At 33.8% G+C, this 17,392-nt stretch overlaps 1 protein-coding gene across 6 annotated transcripts in view; it reads left to right on the top strand.

Annotated features, from left to right (window-relative positions):
• The window catches only part of LOC135832189 (growth arrest-specific protein 2-like), a 44,724-nt gene that overhangs the window by 296 nt on the left and 27,036 nt on the right, over nucleotides 1-17,392 (top strand). Inside the window, exon 1 of one of the 6 annotated variants that reach the window (XM_065345281.1) lies at nucleotides 2,900-3,063. The exons of 4 other annotated variants lie outside the window; for them this stretch is intronic. The gene's annotated coding sequence lies outside the window, so the exon portion shown is untranslated. Of the gene's footprint in view, nucleotides 1-2,899; nucleotides 3,064-12,212; nucleotides 12,599-17,392 lie in introns of those variants that run through there. One more of the 6 variants, XM_065345279.1, reaches the window with a different exon arrangement.

The following is a 17,392-nucleotide window of genomic DNA, read 5'->3' as shown; positions in this document are numbered from 1 at the left end:
TTATTTAGACAAATATTTTAGCCGTTTTTTTCACCCTAATGCAACGAATTTGCGAGAGGTAGCTAATAGTAATAGCTCAGTATGTTGTGTGGGTTACAATGGTTACATTTTTATATCGGGTAGGTATTAGTTACTTTACCCTGTTCCTGTAAGTAGTTTCAATTTGTTGATATGAAAAGGTTAAAATGATTTAATTATAAAATCTCAACGTATTGAGAAATTCAATTCTATTGGATTCAGCTACTGTACAGGGTTCAGATGTGTTTGTGAATATGTTAATAAAATTGTAAGTTATACAATGTTATTGTTAATTGTGTTTGATGAAAGAAAATAACTCGTTCTCTCATCGCCGAGCTTTTGATTTGAATTGGTTCAGTGACTCTCATGGATGGAGCTAAAATACTAATCGGTCTTTCAGTTTATGATTGATATAAATATATTAATAATTAAATATTAAAAACTGTACATTACAGGGACTATTTATAATCCCTCTTCAACCCCATATTTGCAGTACTGCAGTAGTGAAAGATAATTTTGAGAAGCTATCGTCATTTCAATTCTACGATTCTTGCCACCTTTCTGGAGGAATACTTCGAAGTATAAAATGTTTACATTTTTAACTCGTTCTTGAGAATTTTTAATCAAATTGTACGAAATTTTGTATGTATTGGTAAGTGAAAGTTTCCACTGCAAATGTCGCATCAGTTTTTTGAAAACCTTTTTTTAGCTTTTTTGAATCTTCAATTTCAAAAACAATTTTGATAAAGATCTCACACCACCGGTTAAAAGGCTGACAAAAATTTTACATTCTGAAGTAAGCGTTTTTTTTTGCCTTTCGAATCAATTCTTTCGAAAAATTTGATCTCCGTTTGCTCGAACATGATTTCATTTCTATTTTCATGCAATAATTGTATGATATGAAGTTTTTACTGAAAATTCTGCTGGACACTTTTTCATAAGTAGGTACTAGGTACAGGGTGCCCAGAAATATCGAGCACCCCTAAGAAAGTTTTTCATTAAAAATATAGGTTGGCAACGTGAAATAGATGCATATGATTGGTGGAATGTTATCTCTCCAGTCCAACAACCAATCATGGGCTATCATTATCATCATTCTCTGTGACCAACCAAAGTATTTTGGTAGAAAACTTTTTTAGGGGTGCTCGATATTTCTGGGCACCCTGTAGGTACCTGCGGCACCTAAAAAATTTTGTTTCCATTGGCCCTTTTGGTCAGAATTTTTTTAATTGCCATAAATATTCAGATTCGGGTCAGATTAGTTACTACAATGTTCGATTAAACTGAACCTCGGATGTTTCTCCTCCTAACTGAAATCTTTTAATTTTTTATGGCAAATCTAGTCGAAAAATCGAATTTAAAAAAATTGACCAAAATGATCTATTGCGATCAGCGGATTAGAGTGCGTTTTGGATTTTAGATTTATAAGTCAATTTTCTGAGTAGAAAAATAAGTTTTGAAATTTTTTTTTCAGTTTTTGAAAGGTGCATACAACTTTGAAATACCTACGAATGTAAATGTTTTTGATGATAACTAAGCCAAGTCCTACTTGACAAATCTCGAAATTTTAAGTTTTTTTTTTGTTGCGAATATATCTCAAAAATGAAGCCTACTACAAAAAAAACTAATGCCACTTGAACGATGGAAAATCTCTCCCCCCCCCCCCATTCAAGACTTTTCATTTAGGTAGCTTCTAGACTGCTTTGAAAATTAGGTACGAGCGTTACATTATTCTAATAACCCCATAACCGAAATTCGTGTTTTTGCAGAAGAATTTCAAATTGACGAAAAATTATCATTAGAATCCTCTCCAGCCCAAATCAAATTTCAAATTAAGGTTAGACAAGTAGGTTGCAAATGATTTTCTGCAAAGTAGACATTGATTTCCATTTTAAATGACAATTTTTATTCATCTTTCTTGCATTTCTTATTTCTTGAAAACATTTTAAATAGCGAAGGAGCGAATTCACATCAAAAAGTTATGATCATGGTACAATTACACCTTATCAATTTATTACACTCCCCCCTCCCAAAAAATCAAAAGTTGAAGAATTTGGATTGCTTGCATCTCTAATCGAATTTAATTGTTTGAGAAGATCTCAATGCAAAAATAAATTTTAGAGCCTTGAAAATGTAACTTACGATGATGATCGAACAAGTTCGGTTTATTTTACCTACTTAATGGAGGGCTTCAGATTCTTCAAAAACTAACTCATCTCCGCTGTAATTATCGAAGAAAATTTATGAGTGATTTTTTACAAGTGTGCATCTCTCAATTGACAAATTTTTTGAACAAAAATTGATTGTTTTAGGAATCACCGAATCGGTTTCAAAAATAAGGCTCGTGGTGAAAAGCTGAAATCTTCTCGTTGGCACTTGGGGGGGGGGGGAAATACTCGTACCAAGTATACCTACCTATGTACATATATATAATAATGGCCATGAAAGTTCATAAAACTACATGTGGTATAGGTAATAGGCATTGTATAGGTAGGTACCTTTATTATTACTCAAGTTGCAACTGTACTTAAGTGAACTCCCAGTTGTAAGAAGTAGATGTATTTCTGAAGACAATGAGTTGCTTCGGATATTAACTCATGATGAAAATATACTATGGTACCTATTCAATATTCATACACTGAAAAACATGGTGTATGAGTATTTCCTAATGAAAGGAAAACCAAACCCTTTGTCGGAAACATTGCTCAAGTTCAAGTTTATTATTTCTGAAAAAAACAACAATAATTGCACCAAAGAATAAGAATAGCTGCGTAGAGGAGTAGAGGAGAAAAAACACAGCGTATTTCACGCAATCTTTACTCTGAAAACGATTTATAAATTATAAATAAAACGATATTATCGTTCAAAGTATCAGCTACTGGTGATGGTGACAGGTTTCGGTTGTAATTGCGGAAATCCGATCGTAAGAGGTGTGTCTGTCGTGTTTTGTTCAAACTAATTCCAAGTTTTGAAAATTTAACCGGTTGTTTTTCGTCGTTAAAAGGTTCCAGTATTTTGCCAATTTTATCGTTGAGATGTATTTGAGTAAGTCGACCGACCGATCTACATAATATTAAACTTACCTATTTCTATACTTAAGTGGTGTCCTACTCCGTGTACTACTAGCTATATCGTTTTATAATTTAAATGAAATAGGTACTTGTATTCTAGCATCATAGCATGGTATTTTATGACAATGTAATTGAATTGAATCGAATATGATAACGATTCGATGACATTGTTGATGTTGCATTTTCCTAAAGCAAAAAATCAAATTAATTTTTTTTCGATGATAGGTATTAATTATCTAAAGGAAAGCGTGTTTTTATGGAGTAGGTATGAGATTGAAATATATTTTTTATTAGTAGCTGGCTGTACTACGTGCGATTATCGTAATATCACACACACACCAATCGTAGCATATACCTACTTATAGGTAATATTATGTTGCGCATCTTTCACTTTATTTGTCAAAGTAAATTTGCTTACATATAAGTACCTACTTCTTAAAAAATGGTCGTAGAGATTGAGAGGAAAACCTTGGCGTGAGCGTGTTATTAACTCTTTGTACGAGTATAATGCGAGAAAATAGAAAACATGTGGCATAGGAAATACTGTATTCTGTAGGTTGTAGGTATCTAAACACGTGGACAAGTCTCATGTGGTACCTATACCAAAAATTCTAGAAAATTAGTTTGCTGCCGGTGATAATAACTTTTGACGTGCTCGTAGGATGTACCAAAAACCGCAAAAAAAAAGGCAAGTAAGGTTACGTATATACTTTTTGTTCAGGTTCGAAATTTTTTATTATCTTTTTAAAATTTTGCACCAAATCAGATGAGGAGAGTCGGTTTTTATTGAAAGTTCTCTATTAAGAAGGTATGACATTTGTTGAACAATTTTTTTTTTGTTTTCAGAATTTAAGTAATATCATTAGATCATTACCTTACTCGAGATTGAGTTTGATATTTCAAAGTTGAACTTTTAAAATAAAGTACCCCTTTTCGTTGAACTTTTAAAAATCTACATTCACATTCCCAACGCGTTTATAAACTCCTTTTGGATTATGCGACGTTCAATATGTACTGATCATTATCATCTCACTATCATCAATTTGTTCGAAAGTTATTATACGAGTAACTCTTTGATCTTTAAAAAACTTTTACGACATACTGTATAGGTGTAGGTACTAGAATAATTAGCGATACAAAGATTACATACATAAACACATACGAATATAAGGTAATGAGTGTGATAGTTGAAGGATTTGTAATATATTCGAATCGCTGTCTGTGTATAATAAACTGTATAACTATGAGTTTCCGCTCTGAATAATCTCACATTTTATATATGACTCGGCGTTTTCGTTTTATGCTTTTCATACACCGTTTATTCATTTTGGTCAAATCCTGGGTATTTATAGGTAAATTTATAAATTGCGATCCCGAAAAATCCATAAAAAAACGGTAAAATTTCGGTAGGTAGGCTGCACGTACCTGGTGTATGGATACACGAGTATATTGTTCAAAGGTGTTTTTTCATCGATCTTTGTTGTATGTATCTAGAGTTTGTTAAACGAATATAGGTATAGGTATAGGTATCAAAAGGATGTACATTATATATGATTTTTTTACGCTGGTTGTCGGTGTAACCTTATATAGTCGAAAGGTGATTTTTCTAAATTTGATAAATGAAAAAATTATTAGTATTTTTTTTGCTGGTATTGTTTTTATGATCACGGCGGACAGTTCAGTTGGTCATGTAAGAAATTCTTCAACCATGAACTTATACCGTTAGTTTTAAAGCTTTGAATTCTATATCTCCCGCTTGTGCACTATATTATGAATATAACTTCGCCAAAAGAGAGATGGCTCGGTGCCTAGTTCGTTTAATTAATATTATTTACTTAATCTGCCGTTCCTTATTCCTACGCTGAACTAGGTAGGTATATAAATGTTAATCCATATAAATACCTGTTGCAAAAAAATACTCTGCCAATTTTATAAAATTGAATTTGAAATGTGAATCACCTGCGATATAAGGCAACGATTTTTCCAGCCTTCTACGATAATAGGTAGGCAAAGTGCATGTAGGTATAAAGTAACTAAATAAGCAACAACGTGTTCCCTAAATTGTGGCGGATTTTACGCATGAAAACTTCATATAAATACGCACTACATATTGCAATTTCTTGATACTAGCTCATTATTGAAAATTTTACAAAAACTTCATTCTTTACACAAAACTTGTAATAAATGAAAGAACATTCACCAAACTTATACCAACAACTAATTCCTGGTTGAAATGGTATGATATAATTATGCCAAGGGAAAATGATTGATATCTAATCCGATCAAAATTCATGGTACCTTACCTATTCAAGAACGTCCAGATCTGAAATGGTTTGATCAGACCTGGTCAGATGCAATCAGGTCTCTTCTAAGCAGGGATGAAAAGCCTTAAAATGAAACTTCAGCTTTTGGCTTTTAGCTTGAAATTTCAAAATTGAAACTTTTGGCTTTAGCTTTCGGCTATTTCGATTTTTAAGGCCTTCTTTAGCCAAACTTTCGGCTTCCAATGGCTTTCCCTTATACTTTCAATTTAACAGCTTTCAGCTATATTTCATTAAACTTTTATCTTTAAACTTTTGGCTTTAAGCTTTTGACTTTGAACTTTTAGCTGATACGCCATCAATTTACAAAAAAGGGGAATTGAAAATTAGATTAGGTACACATTGATTTCATAATTAGTGATAGTAGAGAATATTCATTGCTAGAATTATTTTCGTTTTTTTTTCATTTCACTAAATCGCATTAAAATAAAATTGAATGACATTTTTTTCATTTTTTCATTTCTTCTGAATTTAGAGAATTCAATTCTGCAAAAAAAGCCTTTGAAAAAAGCCAAAAGAATGAAACTTTTGGCTAGCTTTTGGCTTGGAAAAAATGAAGCTTGCAAACTTTTAGCTTTTGGCTAAGTGCGAAAATCTGCTCGGCTTTCAGCTTTCGGCTAGCTTTTCATCCCTGCTTCTAAGTATTGAATCTGATTAGGTCTGAACATTTATCTAATCTGGTCAAAATTTTGATCTTCATCAGTTGAAAACAAAAATTTGGCTAAAAATTAAACCCAACTGTACTTCTCAATTTCATGCTGAAGTACTTAACTGATCGATTCTCCAAAACGACTAATTTTAATTTGTGGTACTTATTACGAAGGTGATTCAAAAAAGTAAGGTCCTCAGTGACATAATTCATGTACCTAAACTTATGAAAGTTATGAAGCTGGACATGGTCTCAAAATGCCCAGTAGAGTGCCAGCTTTACTTCAGTTTTGATAATTGGAATGATTGCTAGGTATTTATGTGAATAAAAGTTTCACCATGTCTGTGCTAATGTGCTAGTTCCGTCCAACTGCATAAGGCGCACGAAACGTCGTTTTTCAAACTTGATAAATTGAAATTATTCATTGACAAATAATGGAAGTTGATGGTCCAATAATAAATATTCATCTTACTCGGAGATGATTCCATGAATTTTGAGGAGGCAGAACAAAATTGAAATTGATTTGGTGGCATAGCAACCGGCTCGTAAAATTTCTTCATTTTCTTGCATTAGTTGTTCTGATTGAAATGAGTCCCATTCCCATCAACTTTTTCAAATTTCAGGTGGTTTCTCAAGTTAGGTCTTTGATAGAAGTCAAATTTTCAACAGTCTCTCATCGCGTAAGTAGCATCGGTATAAATTCAAATAACTTGGAGAAAATCGAAATCTTGCTAGAGGTTCTAGATCAAATTCGCAATGGTGAAATGTTAGCCTGCATGGGAGTTCTTCTGTACTTACCTATTGGCTAGTCTGGAATAAGGACAAAAATTATCAATTTTATTGAAAAAAAAAAAAAAAAAAAAAAAACACTACCTGTCCACCTATTTCAAAAATATTGCATTTTATTGTTTGGAAATATTATACTTGATGTTGTTTACATACTTAAGTACATGATCACTAGATACCTATAATATGAGCTGGATTTCACCTTTTACAACGATTATTCCAATTTCTCCCTGCAAAGATCTTTTTTATTTATTTATTCACCTACCGAATTGAATAATAGATAATTAAATTTAATTCCAAACCAAAACAAATCACTTTTAAACTGAGGTATTAAAAAACTGCATACCTACTTCCATCAACGAAATAATCTGTTGATTGCTTGGTAGCTGGTGGGTAACTCTAACTATCAAGTTGCAAATGTTTTTACGGTTTATTCATCATATCGCGGACGGTGCATAGTGAACCATTATTGGACGTTGTTGATGCAATTGTATACCTAAAATTACGCAATGAAATTAAATCCGCCGTATTATACCATAGCATTCGACTGTATAAAGTGTTTGGACCAAGTATTACAAATGATACATATATTTTTTATTTATATAAAACGTTATTCTCTATAAACAATCGCAATAATTAATCACAACATTGGAATGATTAATGAGGATATTTCCAACTGCACCCATTTTTCTGAACCTTTTGTAAATGAGAATAAGTATTCTTATTCCCGTCCTGTATACGTGGTGATATATATTTCAATGTGCGATAAGTGAAGTATTTATAACTGACAAAATGCACTGGTACTATAGGTAGGTATCTATTATAGTATTTATTTGTTGAATTTTTAATTACATTAGCCTAAATATTTTTTCAAGATTCTTTGTAAATTTCTATTGTTTCGCCTACTCGCGTTTTTGTCGCGTACAAAGCCCACGTTTCAGGTGAGTATAGTCATTAGTTAAAGCGAAAGATGTTTATGAAAATCGTGCATTTGTGGTGTTTAGGTGCCTATTTTTACTTAATATACGCGCGGTTCGAAATGTTAATCGTTAGATCTGATGATTTTGAGTGACGCCAATGCGGCAACGAGCGATGTGGGTAAAGAACGACGTGAAACCTAATTATTGTAAATTAGAATCAAGTACCTATCTGTGCTCTGTAATACGAATATTGTACTTATTTTATTGATCAGGATGGTATAGGATTTAGTTTAATGAGATGAAATGATCGATATTCAAGGTTATTAGATAGGTATAAGATAAGCGAATAATTGTTTAGCTGTTTACGTATTTAGGTACTATTTTTAGTAAGTATAGGTAATTGATGGATTATCTTTGGATTTAGTACTGAGCTTCGATATCGATCGATAGATGTCTCATTGAAAAATATGTTTCAATTGTAATTTTTTTGGTTGAAAAGTTCATATGTTAGAGCCTCATAAAACCAACTTCAGCCGATGCTGAGAAAGAGCTAGGACTTGTGCAATTTACATACAAAGGTACATTATACTCGTATATACTTCTTAAATCTAGAAAGAAGTCAGGACAAGCTTTTAATGTAAGGTTGAAAAAAATGAGTAAAGTTTGGAACGAGATGAAAAGAATATAATTACGGGACGAATTATTTCATTGAACAGAGAGGAAACGATCTTGACCTTTGTATTTCGTGCCAAAGGCACCAAGATGCGCCCAGATTACCTTATAAGTTAGGTCAGTTTCTTCATGTTGAGTTGAATTTAAGTTTCGAGGGGTGTTTATTTTTTTCGCTTCAATACGAGCTCATTGTTATTTGGGGGGGGGGGTTGAATTTTTTGCACATTCGAACACCCGATTAATTAGGAATATTTTAAATCCAATTTTTCATAATTCGATGGATACCTACAATGTGAAGAATTTTCGAGACATCAGATCAACTTTTTTAAATTATATTTTTTCTTCATGTATTATTTCGAGTCATCTGGTAGACGAGCGGTTGCATTAATTGAAACACTTCGAAATCGTCGTGGTTTGTGTATTCATCGTAATGGCACAAAGAAGCAGATTTCAAAGCGCCGCATAGTGTAATGTAATCCTCAGCTGGTATAACTTTGATTATCATCCGCACCACTACTTGCCAGTAGTCAACAACCGCGAAACTCTGCTTCCCCTCCGCTCTATCTCGTGTTATTATTTGTAGGAAAATTTTCAGGTGTTTGAGCGATTAGCGAGTAATGAAGACGTAGCAATGGTAAACGAGAAACTCGGACATCGTCGCGTCATTTTCGCTACAGCCAGCGGCTTGGCTGCCTGCCTCTTTATTTATTTTCATTTTCTGGATAGAAGTAAAATTAAACGCTTCGTAGCTCGTAGCTTGTTGCAGTCACATCGTACTACAGTGCAATCCAGCGCGGTACCCAACTTATCTTATTTCTTTGTTGTACTCGTAACTGAAGAGATGTCTGATATTGTATGCAGGCGGCTTAAATATGGCTAGGTTGTTGGCTCCATTACTTTATTGTCATTGATGTGTTGTACTCGTACAGTCTCTCTCTCTCTCCAGACTATACGTATGGTAGGTACCAAGAGGGAAACCCGTTCAATGCAGAGGATGTAATAATAAGACTGCTGGACCTGGTTAACCGTTTCCTTGTATATGATAAGAGCCAAGAGGTACCTATAATAAAGGGTCTGAAATGGTTTGAGGTTTTATGACCTAAATTTATTTATTTTTTTGATATGTAAATCGCAAATGTTTACCAAGTGGTACAACGACATGTACCTACGTACAATAAATAACTTGACAAAGGTCGCGTGTTACATGTTTAATGTAAAAAAAACCTCTCTGAAGTTGTAAATGAGATAAATGTCGTAAATGTCCGAAAAATAAACGGTTCTGGTATGACTACAACCTACCCCGAGTTTAGTTTTATGCCTTTATCACGCACGGAAACGGTAATCTATTCTGGTAATCTAAAAACCATCCAATTATACAATACGAGTACAATATTGTTTACTATTTTTATGCAAAGGTTATCCACGTGACGTGAAGTTGAAATTCTATATAATAGTCCGTATACTATACCTATACTGGTTTTTTGAACCAAAAAGGAGGTAATTTCTATCATTTTTTGAAAAATCGGCAAAAGTGTTATTTCATCTTAGGTACCTACAATCTACATATATTCAACGTTTAAAACTCGCCATTGTATTCAGAAAATTTTCGGTCGACGTCCCCCCCCCCACCAGGAAAATTTCCAGTTTTGTCTCCGCTGAGATTTCAAGCACTCTTAAAAGACACAAGAGGGCCTGAATTGGTGTATTGATTGTTCTTAATTGGAAGGCACTGGTCGTTTGAATATTGGCCTGTTTTTCGATTCAGTCACTCTCAAACCTTTCTATTTTCGTCAAAGTACCATACCAAAAAAGTCACCCTATAGTTACCTAAAATCTGTTTTTCTGTTATGGGTAAATTATGAAATTGATGCGAATATTTTATTCTTTTGGTTTTTCTGGTTTCTGTATAGTGATCTACGATTTTTTTTTGGCTCCTCAACTAGTTCCACTGGTTCTTTCGGCAAGTAGGTACGTTTGGTTTCTCTGATTTTTTCCTGGGGTTCTTATGGTTTGTATAGTTCCCTTGGTTCTGTTTCTCTTGGCATAAGCAGATATTTTGTTGCCAGCGTGTGTGGAAAATTTCTCAAGAGTATTACACTTCCTAGAATATTTTTAGATTTTTTTGTGGGGGAGGGGGAGGTTGAGACAAATAAAATTTTAGATGCTAAAGAGGTTTTTTTTAGCCAAATTTTTGTAAAAAATGGGGCTATTTGCGGTAGGTGAGACATTTTTATTTGTAAGTTTTAACACGATGGTGATTTTTACATTTTATGTCCTGGAGCCTGTTCTAATTGATCAAATAAAGTCAAACTTGGGGAATGGGGTTCTCTTGGAAGCTAGAATTGACCCCTGCAGTTGGAAGGGTCAAAGTTGAAAATTACAGAAAGGTCATTTTTTTGGAGAAGCATAATTTGGCCCCAAATCGATGAAAAGAGTCCAAATTCATACCATTGGTGAGTACCGCCATTGTGAACAACATATCCAAATTTCAAATTCCTAGGTCATTCCCACCCTTTTTAAGGTGGAAAAACCTGATTTCGACCCTATTTTTGACCCCACTCACTCTTAAAATTGACCTAAGGAGCCCCAATGTCCAGCATACAATGGGATGGTGCCACTTGAGTATATTTTGCAGGTTTCAACCTTCCAACCCTATTTGACCCATCTCCCGGGTCAAAAAAGTTTTTCGCTAGAAATTCTCCCCGCGAGCATGCTAAAAGAATACTTTACTTTGTGAAGAAAAACCCAAACAGGAGGAAAGCATTGCAGCGGAGCTGTAAATACATAATGTTTAAAAACACTCGGCATGCCACCATTTAATTAATTGAATGTTTTCAACTGAAAACATTACCATCGTGTTTGAAAAGCCTTCAAAGTTTCTGGTATAAAAATTTGGCTTTTACGTAGCGACAGACTGCTATACGACTTTTTTTGAATTTTGTGAAAATTCAAAAAATTTAATAAAGTCGTATTTTTTAGTTTTGTACAGGCTTTTAGATGATTTTGAGATGGGTTTGTTTGGAATAAATTTTAAAACTGGTTTAAATGAATTTTCGATCGATTTTGAGTAATAAATAAAATATTATATTTCTTCATCTTGAATGGATTTTTAAACTATTTTGGGTTTGGGTATTTTTCTGCTGTCTCTCTTATCTTGAATTTCATAAAAATCTATTCGATTTTGTTAAATCCACGCGCCGCTAAAAATTCAAAGTTCGATTTCCCTGAAGCGTTATTATTCTAAAAATTGAAGAAACAAATGACTAATTTGCAAAATTTTCTTTCTGACTCAAGTTTCTAGTGTATAATTTTTTGAGACGCATGGAAAAGGCTCTTTCACAAAATTTCTTTTTCTAGGATTAAGTAGTACCTACCTAGCTACATACAGTAGGCAAAGTATGTATAAATATACCTATCATGAGGATCGGCGGGGTACACTTCTGAACTATTCCTTGTAAGTTGCTGGAGATTTGCATCTGACTATTATACTCGTCTTGATGCTCATACGCGCTCATGCTGTATCAAAGTCCCGCGTCTAATTGGTTGAGTGAACATCCATTATAAGTACCTACTTTACTTGTTTTTCTGTACTCGACTCATTTAATAACTCTATGGGTACCCTTATAAAGTATAATCATTCTCAATTCTCGTTATATTACATCAATTTATCAAAGATTTGATAAACGCTCATTCTTAGATAGTCAATCGCGCATATAAAAATACTTTCAACAAGTGATATGATATCAACATGGTACACGATGTGATGTGCTCGCACTCTCAATCGCATTGCACTAGTAGCCTATATGATGTGTAGCTTACCATATTCATTTATAGGTACTTATTTTATACTTGCTGGAAAATTTGCCAAAGTGAATTTAAACACATATTAAGAATTACAGTTTGTCGTATTAAATTTTGTACGTGTTCGGGAGTATTTCCAAGTAACTGTCGTAGTGTGTAATAATTCGATGTTTTTTGTGCGATACTCGTACGTTGTTGGCCACATGTGCTAGCCTATTGGTTTGTAGCAGTCGTAGATAAACTTCCGCGAACTGTGCTGGAATATTGCTGGATAGCCTCCAACGGTGTTGTGGGGAGTCTTTTTAAATGTGTTATTGGAACATTTAGTATACTCGGTGTTCGTCGTGTCAAATTTAAAAGGTAATCCAAAATGCATTTATGCGGGTTATGATCGATATATTTTTACGTGTTAAGGCTTTTTCGTACTTACGTACGAGCTTATCAGAGTTTAATGTGTAACTCGTTATGAGTCGTGTATAATATAGATAAGTAAGTGTGAAGAATATTAATGTATCTGTCGTAATAACTTTTTTATTACGCACGTATGTGTAAAATTATTGTTTCTGCTTCAAATTGTCGATCGACGCGACGCGACGCAGCTGTAGACTTAACTTAGTAATCGCGACTCCAATTATAAATTATATAATGAAAGTGATCACTGATCAGTTGTGTTGTGTTTCGAGATCGAAATCATATCGTGAGTTGGTGATTTGTATACCTACAGAGGTGGTAGGTACCTTACCTACCTACTACCTATGTAATTTTATAGTACAAAATTCTTCAAAGGAAGCTGAAAACATATTGTTTCAAAAGTCATTCTCGTCATTAATGTTGCAATTTTTTCACATTTGAAAATAATATTATACTTACAAAATATTTAGATTATTTCATAATCCTTATCGAAATTCTTTTGTTATTATTTCTATTTGGGGAACTTGAATGTTGAAATGCAATCGGCAAATTGTTTATGTTTTCATAAAATTTCGACGTTCGAATAAGGGAGATCATAAACGCGTGAACGAATTTCTGGTAAAGTGCGGTAATTTGTGTTTTTAATTGGGCTGGTTTTTCACTTATGAGATTTTTTTTTATTATGTAAGATTCAACGATCGTCAACGTTGATTACTCGTTTTTTTTCCTTAAGTGAATAAACGGGAACATTAATTACATGTAAATTCGATTTTATAAAGCTGGCTTTTCAGCAACGGATGTACTTACTCGTATGTATGTACATTGTATAATATATTGTAACCGAATCTCGGTATGGTACATTTTATCGTTGAACTTTATCCGCTGCCGAGTGATTCTTAAAATGTGCATAAGAAGAGTGAGAAGTACGTATTTCTCTTAAATACATGGACTGCTGCAATGGTCCATAAGTCAGTTAAAATTGTATTAGGCTTAAGTACAAGAGTTACGTGGTGTTGCTTACTCGATGCTGTATATAAACACAGTGTTTCGAATATATTAATAACAATTATAAAGACAGCGCTTGTAATTTATAATTCCCGTTTTAATGCGATAAAAGCTGAGAACACGGTGGTTATGATGTAAGGAGGCGTTGAAAAATTATTTCCGACCGCTGTAAAGTTTAATTTCAATGCTCGTCTTTTTTGCTAATTTGACAATATACGAGTATGTACGTCGCGATGCGTAGGATTGAGCCTTTTGTAGCTGGAGTTATTTTATTGGAGAGTTTTTCAGAATTTTGGAGTTCCGGAGCCAAAATAAGGATGTTTTCAATTTAATGGTCAATGGCCGAAACATAGATCTAAATACGTCTTTTCTGGTTTATAAAAATAAGTAGATATGAGATGATTACCCTCAATATCTTGTAACTCTCATACTCGTACAGCAAATTGTGCAATGATGAATGAAATGATTGTTTATAGAGAGACCCAGAGGAAGGGGGACGGATACCCGCAACTGGATAGGTAGTAATTTTCATGTTTTTTTTTTTTTTTTGATCAAGTTGTTTCAATTTCATTTGGAATTTTTCTTGTAACTTCTTATCTTTTGGTAAACTGAACGAAGGTACACCTACCCATATTTGTAAGTATTGCAAAGTTTCAAAAGTGCTTAAAAGATCTATAAAATTCATCATAATCCAAAATTACTACAGAGATGCAAATCCAATTGAATTTTGCTTACGGTTTTGGGTTTGAGAAAAACACTTCGGTTTGGTAGGTATGTATTGGAGGGGGGGGGGGGGGGGTCAGCTGATCCAAAATTCCAAACAATGCAACGAAGTCGTATAGCTAAACCAAAAAGGATGATTGCATTTCTCCTAACGGATGGAAATTTGATTTGGAACGTGCAAAAACGGACATTTTTTGCTTTTGAGCCAATTTTTTAAAAACATGTTCACACTTTTTTTTCGCTTGCGGTGTAATTGGTACCTATCGCCTTCATTTTCTGGGAAATTCATTTTTTTCTTCAAGTAATAGGAAGGAAAAAATAAAAAACGATCATTATATAGCTGCTTTGAAAACAACATCTTTTTTCCTTTGACCAACAATTTGCAATTTTCTTTCAAAATAATTCAAAGCGCACATCTTCCTGAAGAAACGTTGTAGAGCACTTACGAGGGAAGGGAGAGGGGTGAAAAACCTTGAAGAATTGAAGAAGTCGAATGCAATTTCCAAAATTTCAGTTTCATGCTTTCATATTCATTTTAGAATACCAACTCAATTTCAAAACTGCAAAAAGATTGATAGCGTTTACAAAATTTCTTTCTGCAATTTTGAAAGGGGGAGGGGGGATTAAAAAGATTCCTTGCTTTACTGCCTTTTCGTTTGCATTTGGTTTCCGAAAAATAAGTGTAAAACTTGGTGTATTTTTGTAAGTGACTGAAAATTAGTTTGGGGGGGGGGGGGTATAATGTAACATCACCATTATGGTATCCTATTGATATCATTTGTTGAGCAGAACGAAAATTGTGAATAGAAAAAACTTCAGTAAGTATTCGGAAGAGTGGTGGGGGAAGGGAGATATTTAAAATGGCGGTGATATTCTTCGAGCAACAATTTTGCTAACTTCAATCATTTGGAAAGGTAATTAGAACAAATTTTGCTTCCCTTTTTTTCACGGCCTCGAAAAAATAAATGAGGTTTTCAAATAAATGTACAAATCAATTTACTGTTACTTATACCTATGCGAACAGTGGCTATAAAACCTGAAAATTTTACCTACTTGATGATTTTTCTCACATTTTATATTTCGTGGATCCGATGGCTTCCGATTCAATTACCTATTAATTTATGTCGTAACTTGAACGTGTATGTGCATTTTTATTATTCAATTAAGGTAGGTATTGAACTTGTAGGCAGTGTAAGGTATGTGCTAGCAAGCACATAAAGCTAAGGAACATAATGCAACCTCGACCTAGAATGCAGATGCAAAACTTTGCATGAATGTAATTAGTGATGCGCTTGATCATTAAAAACAGATTATTATCTGAATCTTTATAATGCAACAAAATATATATGTATTATGAATTTTCATGCCATAAATTTTAATGCATCCGGTATCAATATTATGGCACGCGAATGCTTATAAATTGCATTATTAAGGTGCAGTAGGTAAACTTCAGTTAATGTGATGGCGTTAATCGACGGTGTTTCGTAAAAAAGGCCGATCTGCATTTTTAAAGATTTTTTCTAAGTCAGTACAAAACTGCTTGAACAGTCGGTGTTATTGGAAAGGTAAACAAAGCAAACCTGTCTCGTGGCCAGACGGAATCATTCAGCTGGACCCTGAGACAGTTTGGCCCTTTTTACATTTCGAACTGTGGCAGTTGAGACAGTTTTGTCCTGAGTGAAAAAAATCTTGAAAAGTGCAGATTGGCTCTTTTTTCAGAACACCGTCGGTTTGCTCAGCCAAAATTGATAATGATAACATTAAGCGACTGATCCGTTGAAACGAAGAAAATAAGAATGCGTAAGGAAATATTTTCATTTTGTCAAATTTTCCTAAAATCTCACCAGTTTCTGGTCATTTTTAACAAATTTTATGATTTTCACCTAGATATTAATTCAATTATCGCTACCGTCTGTCTAATGTATAATTTTTTCAAATTTTTCACTCGACGTTCTTCTCCCCCCCCCCCCTCCGCACGCTCTAAAATTACTTTTGAACACACAAGTAGGTAGGTACTTGATTAAAAATTGATGAGAAAACTCGGCTAAAATTTTCAATACGAATTTCCTTTCGTAATAAACCTATACCCAAGTCTAAAAATATGTAAGTAATAAATTAACCTTCATAATTGATATTAGCAAATCAGATTTTCGCATTAAATATTCTGCTCGCTTGGACGATATAATGCGGTATAAATAGCGAGCATTGCGACGATGACAAAAAACGAATTTCATTTTCATTAATGAGATAATTTGTATAGCGAGCTAGTTTCCATGGAACGGTGTAAATCGTCTGTACTACGACTACGAGTACCTGTACTTATACCTGTACCTGTATATATGTTTATCGGTTTGTTCCTCTCTTTTTTCCCAATTCAACATCTGGCTGCCGTATCAAATCGATTGATTCACTTTCTATAAGTTCTATGTACACCGAACCAGCAATAACACCGTTTCATTCATTCCGAAAACCTGATTTTTCCCACTGTATTACTACTCGTATTTACAAATCTAACAACCCTGCGAACTGCTCACGTTTAAGAATGAAAACAAATTAGGTAGTCAAGTGTCTCGGCATTGCAATACCAGAAATACCTAGATACTTACATGTTGATGTTCATGATAATTTTCCCATCAGAAAATTGGAACTAGGAGCGACGTATCATCTTCGCCCTTCCATCGTACGGTTCTGTATAGGACCAAATCGTTTCAAATTTTGGAATTCGGTTCAAAATGCAATTTACATATTTCCAAAAAAATTTTATGCTGATTTTAGCCCCTTTTTCCCTAAATTTGGGGCCCTTAAATTAAAAATTTGGTGTTCGCTATAGTTTTCGCATCAAGTACTCGTCGAGGGTTTTCTATTTTAAAAAAAATTAGCTTCTTAGGTATGATTGGGGCTGAATGAGAGCCTGCTGAGCTTTTTTTGCTCGTTTTTTGCTTGTAGCTTTATACTAGATAGAGATGTAGGTCTAATTTTTTTCTGATTTTCAGGAAATTGAAAGCTTTCCTGGGC

The sequence above is a fragment of the Planococcus citri genome, chromosome 1, assembly GCF_950023065.1.
Source record: "Planococcus citri chromosome 1, ihPlaCitr1.1, whole genome shotgun sequence".
NCBI lineage: Eukaryota > Metazoa > Arthropoda > Insecta > Hemiptera > Pseudococcidae > Planococcus > Planococcus citri.
This window is presented reverse-complemented; position numbering and strand designations above follow the sequence as displayed.